The 11,024-nt window shown below is 43.3% G+C and overlaps 1 pseudogene; it reads right to left on the bottom strand.

Annotated features, from left to right (window-relative positions):
• Positions 1-168: 168 nt before the first annotated feature.
• LOC123999738 lies at positions 169-10,737 on the bottom strand (annotated as a pseudogene).
• Between the last annotated feature and the right edge of the window lie 287 nt (positions 10,738-11,024).

Below are 11,024 nucleotides of genomic sequence, written 5' to 3'. Positions count from 1 at the left end.
TGAGTCATGTCCACCTCTCAGTCAGAAATTCATTATCAAAAACCACCTGGGGGAAACCAGAGCTGTGAAGACAAATGGCTGAGGGAAACCAATAGAAAAACATGTCTAATGCTTTGCACACACATCACCCCTCAATCCATCTCCATAGTGTCCCTCATCACAATGGTCTCATGGAGGTATCCCAATTCTATCCCTCCCTCCCAGGGGCTGCAGTCCCACATCTACCTCAGACACTAGTTCAATGATAAGCCACACAGTGTTCTCTCTGCTATTCCTGGCTCACTCATGTGTCTCTGTTGGTTGAGTATGAGGCTTGCAGTACTTGCATTGGATCCAGACACGGTACATGGTCAGCTGCTTGCCTCTGTTCACCTGCAGCCGCCGGTCCACCATGTTCTGGACCTTCTCCAGACCCGCTTCACTGAAGTAATCATGTAGCTCATCTGGAGAGAGATGTCATGGAGATATAATATACAAAAAACAACAGAAAGTGTCTAGTGTCTGAGGTAGATGTGGGACTGCAGCCCCTGGGAGGGATAGAATTGGGATACCTCCATGAGACCATTGTGATGATGGACACCATGGAGATGGATTGAGGGGTGTGTGCAAAGCATTAGACATGTTTTGCTATTGGGTTCCCTCAGCCATTCGTCTGCACAGCTCTAGGTTCCCCCAGGTGCTTAGATAAATAAAAGGTTAAATAAGAAATACATTTTTAAAAAGTGACTTGCAAATTACCACTGTTAAAAAGCAGTACATACTAGCCTTTTGATTTGATTCATTACCTTGTGTGAAGAAATAGACTCGTGTTCCATCACCCCGGACATAAAAGTTATCTGACAAACACCTTCCTGAAAAAGGAACACATTCAACAGATTTTCCCCAAAACATGTACATATTGCTAATCACAATTTATAAGCATTTTGTTACACCCGCAATAACATCTGCTAAATATGTGTATGTGACCAATACAATTGGATTTGATCCCACACAGTCCCACGCACGAGTGCCTATGGTAACTAACCTTTCTTGAAGCGTAGCTGTGCCATGTCATAGCGCCCATAGTCGCTGAGCAGCAGCACTCCTCCAGGCTTCAGCAGCCGAGCCAGTCTGCTGATGGAGGCTTGCAATCCTGACAGAGAAAAAGAGACATGGGAATTTGATGGCACTTAATTTTCCCTATCGCACACATGCAGTCACACATACACACACCCACACTTGATTGTTGCCACACTCAAACACGTCACACAGGGGCCGGCTTACTTATCAGGATGCAGGGCTGAGAGCACGAAGATGAGCACTATAACACCCATGCTGGCGTCTGGGACAGGGTAAATAGCTCCCTCATCACCCAGGTCATGAACAAAGGCATATCAGCGCCCGGGGTCATACTCTGAATTAGCCTGGTAGTGAAAGGGACAAGATGAATAAATCTATTTATCAGCCAACTAATGACATCATCTATCAAGCATTTCTCCTTCTCACCTTGACCAGCGCTACAGCGGTGCTGGAGAAATCACAGCAGTAGACAAAGAGCCCAGGGTCACTGTCACACACAAAGAAGACAGGGTCACGCAACATGGAGGTGTGAACAGGGTTGCATCTAATACATATTGAGATCTGAATAGCAGATATACAGCATGTGTATACGAAGAGGGTAGTAGCTACTATACAAAGTCAAACTGATCAGGCTGCATACTGCATAATGGGACTGATCAATACACGTGGTCCCAACCACCACTCACTTGTTGGTCTTCAGAATGGGAAAGACGGTGTTGCCAACACCACAGCCAACCTATTGAATCAAACAAGGGCATAGGTTAGCCTACTTTATGCCTAAGGGCCACATGTACTTAGCTGGTCCCATTTCTGTTTGTGCTCTTGCCAACTCTATTGCTCATTCTTCATGTTTGACAATGAGTTGGCATAACACAAACAGACTGGCACTCAAGCGAACATATACTGCAGTCATACTATGATTCAATATTCCTCACCTCCAGTATGCGATACATGGCACTGGATCCAGGGAAGTCACCATCTACAGGGGCCAAAGGGGCGACTTCACTGGTTTGGCCCCGACTGTTCGAGACCATGTGGTTCACTGTCCTCAGATCTATGGTCCCCAATACAGGAGTCCTGGTTGAGACGATACTGTGGGGCCAGCTCAGGGAACTCTGTGAAGAGCCAGTGACGGTCTTTGAAGAAGCGATTCTCATGGATGGTGTAGAATTCATTCCAGTACTCGTTCGCCCTGCAGTCAAAGTCCTCTGTTGAAATGAGTGGAAGAGATGCAAATTGACTACCACATATACTATATCTTGTTCGGGTACTTACACTACATGGCCAAAAGTATGTGGACACCTGCTCGTCAAACATCTAATTCCAAAATCACGGGCATTAACATGGAGTTGGTCCCCCCCTTTGCTGCTATAACAACCTCCACTCTTCTGGGAAGGCTGTCCACTAGATGTTGGAAAATTGCTGCGGGGACTTGCTTCCATTCAGGCACAAGAGCATTAGTGAGGTCGGGCACTGATTTTGGGCGATTAGGCCTGGCTCGCAGTCAGCGTTCCAATTCATCCTACAGGTGATCGATAGGGTTGAGGTCAGAGCCCTGTGCAGGCTAGTCAAGGTCTTCCACACCGATTCTGACAAACCATTTCTGTATGGACCTCACTTTGTGCACAGGGGCATTGTCATGCTGAAACAGGAAAGGGCCTTCCCCAAACTGTTGCAACAAAGTTGGAAGCACAGAATTGTCTGCAATGTAATTGTATGCTGTAGCGTTCAGATTTCCATTCAATAGAATTAAGGGGCCTAGCCTGAACCATGAGAAACAGCCCCAGACCAATATTCATCATCCACCAAACTTTACAGTTGGCACTGTGCTTTCAGGCAGGTAGCATTTTCCTGGCATCCACCAAACCCTGAGTAGTCCTTCGGACTGCCACAGCAACTTGCCCAAGCCTCCCCCATTTCTCCTTCACGCAAATCCAAATAGCTGATGTTCTGAAAGAGATGCAACATCTGGACCCCTATAAATCAGCTGGGCTAGACAATCTGGAACTCTATTTCTAAAATTATCCGCGCAATTGTTGCAACCCCTATCACTAGCCTGTTAAACCTCTCTTTCGTATCGTCTGAGATCCCCAAAGATTGGAAAGCTGCCACGGTCATCTCCATCTTCAAAGGAGGAGACACTCTAGACCCAAACTGTTACAGACCTACAGTGGGGAGAACAAGTATTTGATAACCTGCAAAATCAGCAGTGTTTCCTACTTACAAAGCATGTAGAGGTCTATATTTTTTTATCATAGGTACACTTCAAACTGTGAGAGACAGAATCCTAAACAAAAATCCAGAAAATCACATTGTATGATTTTTAAGTAATTAATTTGCATTTTATTGCATGACATAAATATTTGATACATCAGAAAAGCAGACATTAATATTTGGTACAGAATTTGTTTGCAATTACAGAGATCATACGTTTCCTGTAGTTCTTAACCAGGTTTGCACACACTGCAGCAGGGATTTTGGCCCACTCCTCCATAACAGACCTTCTCCAGATCCTTCAGGTTTCGGGGCTGTCGCTTGGCAATACGGACTTTCAGCTCCCTCCGAAGATTTTCTATTGGGTTTAGGTCTGGAGACTGGCTAGGCCACTCCAGGACCTTGAGATGCTTCTTACGGAGCCACTCCTTAGTTGCCCTGGCTGTGTGTTTCGGGTCATTGTCATGCTGGAAGACCCAGCCACGACCCATCTTCAATGCTCTTACTGAGGGAAGGAGGTTGTTGGCCAAGATCTCGCGATACATGGCCCCATCCATCCTCCCCTCAATACGGTGCAGTCATCCTGTCCCCTTTGCAGAAAAGCATCCCCAAAGAATGATGTTTCCACCTCCATGCTTCACAGTTGGGATGGTGTTCTTGGGGTTGTACTCATCCTTCTTCTTCCTCCAAGCACGGCGAGTGGAGTTTAGATCAAAAAGCTCTATTTCTGTCTCATCAGACCACATGACCTTCTCCCATTCATCCTCTGGATCATCCAGATGGTCATTGGCAAACTTCAGACGGGCCTGGACATGCGCTGGCTTGAGCAGGGGGACCTTGCGTGCGCTGCAGGATTTTAATCCATGACGGCATAGTGTGTTACTAATGGTTTTCTTTGAGACTGTGGTCCCAGCTCTCTTCAAGTCATTAACCAGGTCCTGCCGTGTAGTTCTGGGCTGATCCCTCACCTTCCTCATGATCATTGATTTCTGTCTGGATAACGCATAGATGGTGGACAATCTATTCCTAGTATTTACGGAATGTCTGTCTCTTACCAACTGAATACCGTTTTAAATTATGTATATTATAAAATAAAATAAGCATGTTATTTTCAATATCCTTGTCGATTGATGACCAACCAAGAACACTGCAACAGAAGAACCATATCTCCACCTTAAAACAATCCTTGCTGCTTTATTCTGTGCATTCTGCAGTCTTCTAACTTCACTTGATGATGCAATTCCCCAGACCACCGAACAGTAGTTCACCTGACTCTCAATTAATGCTTGTGTTATTTGCTGAATAATTTTTCCTGGTAAATATTTTGCTATCCTTCTGATTATGCATGCTGTTTTAATATATATATTTTTTTTACATAGATTAGTTATTTGAGAAGACCATGATAAGCAGTTGTCTAGCTGCACTCCCAATAGTTTGGTTTCTGCCACTTAAATTTGTACTCCTCCCATACTTAATTGTATCCCATGCTGTTTTGGCCTTTTCCTAGTTGAACAGACCAATATAACTTTGGTTTTCTTGGTGTTTAAAACAAGTGTTTTTGGCAAACCCACTTCCTGATGTTCTCCAAATCTCCTTGTAAAGCCTGCTGTACCTGTTGAACCAATTGTCTTGCTGCATAAATTGTAGTATCATCTGCAAATATAGTAGATTGAGTTTCAACCAAGACATAGGGAAGGTCGTTGGTATATATTAAATAAAGAAGTGGCCCAAGGCAGCTGCCCTGCGGTATTCCACAGTTTAACACATTAGGGGAAGAAAATTAACCATTGATATAGGTGGACTGTTTCCTGTCAGTTAGATATGACTGTACCCAATTCAATGCTACCTCCTTAAAACCATAATGCATTAATTTGGTCAAAATTATTTCATGATCCACAAAATCAAATGCTGCACTGAAATCTAAAAATAGTACACCTACAAATTTGCCATTATCCATAGCATTGAGCCACTGATCTGTCATGTCAACCAATGCAGTGGAATGGTTTTTGCTATAAGCATGCTGATTGGCTGTAATCAGATCATTATTTTCCATGTACTCCCACATTTGTCTACTCACAATACCCTCCAATATCTTACTGAGTGTAGGGAGTAGACTAATTGGTCGACTATTAGCAGCAGTAATGGGTTCTTTGCTATCTTTCGGAATAGACACAGTTTCGCATGCTTCCATACATTTGCAAACATCCCCTTTTCCAGTGACCAATTAAATATGTATCTCAGTGGAACTGCAATCTGGGGAGCAGCACAGCGAAGCAAAAAATTGTCCAAAAGACCCTAACCTGTAGATTTACCATCAGGTAATGACTTCAATAGGTTTAACACCTCCTCCACTGACACCGTTTGTAGACTAAAATAGCAGATCTTATTGCTCATAATATGATCATCAATCCATTGAACAATAGCTTGTTTGGAAGAATGTATGTCTACATTGTTGCTCAGTAATTTAATTTTCTGTGTAAAAAAATCTGCAAAATGATTGGCAATATCAACTGGTTTTGTTATTATTCTCCCGTCAACCTCCACACTAGATGGGCATGATGAGATAGATGTACCAAGTAAGCCCTTAACTGTGTTCCATACCTTTTTAGAATCATTTTTACAATCAGTAAACATTGTTGTATAATAACTTTTTTTCCCTTCGATTCAATTTAATTGCATAATTTCGTAATGTTCTATAATTCTGTTCATCAATTTCTAATTTTGACTTGGCTGCCATATTTCTTTGAGAAAAAGCCTCACCCAGTTCATCATCAATCCATGGAGATGGACGGGCACCAACTGTTCTCTTTCTTTTAGGGGCATGATGGTCCATTACCTCCATGAGCAAATCAATAAAACATTCTCTAGCGTGATTTAAATCATCCTCTAGATAAATCATCTCCCAGGGTACAGCAGCCAAATCATTTAGAAATAACTTATGATTGAATGTTTTAACATTTCTCTTAACCACAATCCTAGGGGGTTTCTTTGGAACCTTGGTGTTTATGGTTATGGTCACAATATTATGGTCTGTCCAGCCCACTGGCATTGATCTGGCTTTTAAGCATTGCAACGGTATATAACAGAAAATCAGATCAATGCATGTCTGAACGATGACCCAACTTAATTGAAGACCTAGTAGTATCATTTACCATTTGTTTCAAACCACAGTTCTTAGCACATCTCATCAATGTTGTTCTATTCTAATTATTGTGATCCTTCCAATTTATATTAAAATCACCCGAGATAAATACATCTCTGTTGCTATCTGTGGCCTGGTCAAATCCAGTACATAAGTCATCCAGATAGACCTCCTAGCTCTACGGTGTCCTATACACACATCCTACCAATATGGGTGCCTGGTGAGGCAGATGTACTTGAGCCCATTGTGCCTCTATTTGACCTACATTAAGGTCATCCCTCCTCTTAAAAGGTATAGGATTCTGAATATACAGTGCAACACCCTCACCATTCCTATTCCTGTCCCTACTCAGTAGACTATATCCTTGAATGTTAATTTGCCCATCATTTACAGAATGCTCTAAATGCGTTTCGGTCAAAGCCAAAATATGAATATTATTTAGGTTGACCAAGTTAAAAACCTCATGTATTTTGTTAGGAAGGCTACATACATTAACCAGAGCTATATGCAGCCCTTTCCTTATCAAGTGGAGATCAATATAGCATGTATTTGTTATATTTGAAGTTGTCATGATACACTACAACACACAAACTCAGTTTTAAACATTACATTAAAATAACCAGGGAGTTACTCTAGAGTCCTGATACAATTGCCCGTTGATATAAAGTTTATCCATCACCATGGAGACTCGTTGATTCAGGCAACGCTTTTCCTTCACGATGGCATATAGTTTTTTTCTCCTTTTATTGATCTCGGTGGGGAAGTGATCATTCATTCCAAAATCAGTGTTTCTGAGTTCTCTCCCCATGTTCTTCGTCATTTCCTTTTGGTTAAATTTATCAAAACATTCAATAATAGCCCGTGGCCTATTTCCAGAGGCCTTACCTATTCTATGGACTCTGGAGAAAGTGGCATTACGCACAACAGTGGGCAGTTTCAGTTGAGTTGACATAAAGTCTCGGACTGTGTCCTCACAGCCTCTGCTGTTGTCATTCTCCAGTATCCCTGAGAATATTAGATTGTCCCGCATTGATCGACACTGTAAATCAAGCAATGTTTCTTTAAGTTGTCTGGACCTCTGACCGTCTCTATGGGGGTGCCACAGGGTTCAATTCTCCGGCCGACTCTCTTTTCTGTATACATCAATGATGTTGCTCTTGCTGCTGGTGATTCTCTGATCCACCTCTACGCAGACGACACCATTCTGTATACTTCTGGCCCCTCCTTGGACACTGTGTTAACTAACCTCCAGACGAGCTTCAATGCCATACAACTCTCCTTCCATGCCCTACAACTGCTCTTAAATGCAAGTAAAACTAAATGCATGCTCTTCAATCGGTTGCTGCCCGCACCTGCTCGCCCGTCCAGCATCACTACTCTGGGCGGCTCTAACTTAGAATATGTGGACAACTACAAATACCTAGGTGTCTGGTTACACTGTAAACTCTCCTTCCAGACTCACATTAAGCATCTCCAATCCAAAATTAAATCTAGAATCAGCTTCCTATTTTGCAACAAAGCATCCTTCACTCATGCTGCCAAACATACCCTCGTAAAACTGACTATCCTACCGATCCTTGACTTCGGCGTTGTCATTTACAAAATAGCCTCCAACACTCTACTCAGCAAATTGAATGCAGTCGATCACACTGCCATCCGTTTTGTCACTGAAGCCCCATATACTACCCACCACTGCGACCTGTATGCTCTCGTTGGCTGGCCCTTACTTCGAATTCGACGCCAAACCCACTGGCTCCAGGTCATCTATAAGTCTTTGCAAGTTAAAACCCCGCCTTATCTCAGCTCACTGGTCACCATAGCAGCACCACCAGTAGCACAGGTACAGTGGGGCAAAAAATTATTTAGTCAGCCACCAATTGTCCCACTTAAAAAGATGAGAGAGACCTGTAATTTTCATCATAGGTACACTTCAACTATGACAGACAAAATTAGAGAGAAAAAATCCGGAAAATCAAATTGTAGGATTTTTAATGAATTTATTTGCAAATTATGGTGGAAAATAAGTATTTGGTCACCTACAAACAAGCAAGATTTCTGGCTCTCACAGACCTGTAACTTCTTCTTTAAGAGGCTCCTCTGTCCTCCACTCGTTACCTGTATTAATGGCACCTGTTTGAACTTGTCATCAGTATAAAAGACACCTGACCACAAACTCAAACAGTCACACTCCAAACTCCACTATGGCCAAGACCAAAGAGCTGTCAAAGGACACCAGAAACAAAATTGTAGACCTGCACCAGGCTGGGAAGACTGAATCTGCAATAGGTAAGCAGCTTGGTTTGAAGAAATCAACTGTGGGAGCAATTATTAGGAAATGGAAGACATACAAGACCACTGATAATCTCCCTCGATCTGGGGCTCCACGCAAGATCTCACCCTGTGGGGTCAAAATGATCACAAATCCCAGAACCACGTGGGGGGACCTAGTGAATGACCTGCAGAGAGCTGGGACCAAAGTAACAAAGCCTACTATCAGTAACGCACTACACCGCCAGGGACTCAAATCCTGCAGTGCCAGACGTGTCCCCCTGCTTAAGCCAGTACATGTCCAGGCCCGTCTGAAGTTTGCTAGAGAGCATTTGGATGATCCAGAAGAAGATTGGGAGAATATCATGTCTTTCCAGAAAAGGCATTGACCATGTTCAAGAGGATTAAAACTGCAATGTATCATGGGTAAATTGTGACTGACTGACTGATCTTCAAATAATAATGAGTCGTTACTTGTGATGCAAGGTGATTTGTGTATCAGTCAGAATATGGAACATATATATACAGATCTCTGATAGCAGTAATGAGGTAGATTTTTTTCGGTTGCTTGTAACTTTTTATTTAGACCTATTTTGGAAGTACATACTGTCTGGGACGGCAGCAATTAGGATAGTTGCTCAGTGAAACTCCTTTCCTTGGTAAGTACCAAATACATTTTTACATTATTAAGCTTGAAAAGCTGGTGAATGGCAAGTTGAATGGATGCTTCTGGGCTTAAAGGAGGACGTCTCTTGTAAGCCCAGATTCTGGTTCAGAACCAACCTTGCTTCTGTTGAAGGAGGGGCTGACTGTTTTCTTGGACCTTCTTCTTGGCAGCTGCATCTTGCTCCTGTAACGGATGTGAAACGGCTAGCTTAGTTAGCGGTGTGTGCTAAATAGCGTTTCAATCGGTTACGTCACTTGCTCTGAGACCTTGAAGTAGTAGTTCCCCTTGCTCTGCAAGGGCCGCGGCTTTTGTGGAGCGATGGGTAACGATGCTTTGAGGGTGACTGTTGTCGATGTGTGCAGAGGGTCCCTGGTTCGCGCCCGGGTATGGGCGAGGGGACGGTTTAAAATTATACTGTTACATTGGTGCCGTGACCCGGATTACTAGTTGCTGCGGAAAAAAGGAGGAAGGTCAAAAGGGGGGTGAGTGTAACGGATGTGAAACGGCTAGCTTAGTTAGCGGTGTGTGTTTCAATCGGTTACGTCACTTGCTCTGAGACCTTGAAGTAGTAGTTCCCCTTGCTCTGCAAGGGCCGCGGCTTTTGTGGAGCGATGGGTAACGATGCTTCGAGGGTGACTGTTGTCGATGTGTGCAGAGGGTCCCTTAAAATACTGTTATACTGTTACACTCCTCTGTCCACTCCACATTGTCCCTGAAAGTGAATGGGACACCAACACCACTAGAAACCAAGAGGAAGGCATGCTACCCAGGCCTCGTTCTGTTATGTTCTGTCCATATGTTAGCCCTATAATAGACTAATGGAGCCTAAAGTTACTCTTTATAGTACAAGGACCTTACATGTCTTGTTGAAAAGCAAATTTACACACAGGTGATCGAAGACGCAGATGGCTAATAAACAGTTTTCCGTAAACAAGCACTGTAACGTGTGGGAACCCTAACCCTATATACAAAGGTGTGTATCAATTTAACCTTTTTTATGATTTCTCCCTGAGATCAAAGATGATGTTTTTATGCTTCCAAAGCCGTATCGCAAGCGATATATGTTAATGTTCAGACCAAGCCTTAGGGCTCTTAACAAAACACCCATGTACAGAAGACACCTTCATCCAATGACTCTTGTGTAATGTAATGGAACTGAGAATCATGATCAAGGGCTATCCATGTGTGTGTACTACCACAAGTAGTATGCATGCTAAAATACGAACCATGCGTTATGTTGAAAAACTTGACGTGGGTCTGTCAGGAAACGGGTTCCAAACTGAGGACTTTTCAGTTCTCCAGATGTGGATTCTGGTAATATTTGTCCCGTTTCAGTGATGTTTTGCTCCACGATCCCTCCCAGAGTAACGGGCGCTGCCATGTTGAACTGACGCACAGGAAGAAATGTCCAGAGAAGTTGAAACAAAGACTACATTGTCAACGAGATATCCCACTACAGTCAGTAAATCAGCGTTGCCTGTGAGTACTCGTTTACACCAGTTGAGAGCGCCATAGCCCTACATTTGGCATTATGATCGAGAACGTGGCTGCTGATGAGATCCCCGATTGGGGATGAATGGCGGTAGGATGAAAGAAGATGGCGGGCAAGGATAAAAAGAGGATTAGGTTTTGAGGGAATATGGAATTCAGGACTGCACAGGACTTTTGGAAGAG

The sequence above is a fragment of the Oncorhynchus gorbuscha genome, linkage group LG16, assembly GCF_021184085.1.
Source record: "Oncorhynchus gorbuscha isolate QuinsamMale2020 ecotype Even-year linkage group LG16, OgorEven_v1.0, whole genome shotgun sequence".
In the NCBI taxonomy this organism is placed as follows: domain Eukaryota; kingdom Metazoa; phylum Chordata; class Actinopteri; order Salmoniformes; family Salmonidae; genus Oncorhynchus; species Oncorhynchus gorbuscha.
The sequence above is the reverse complement of the archived record's forward strand: the minus strand, read 5'-3'. Positions and strand labels throughout refer to the sequence as shown.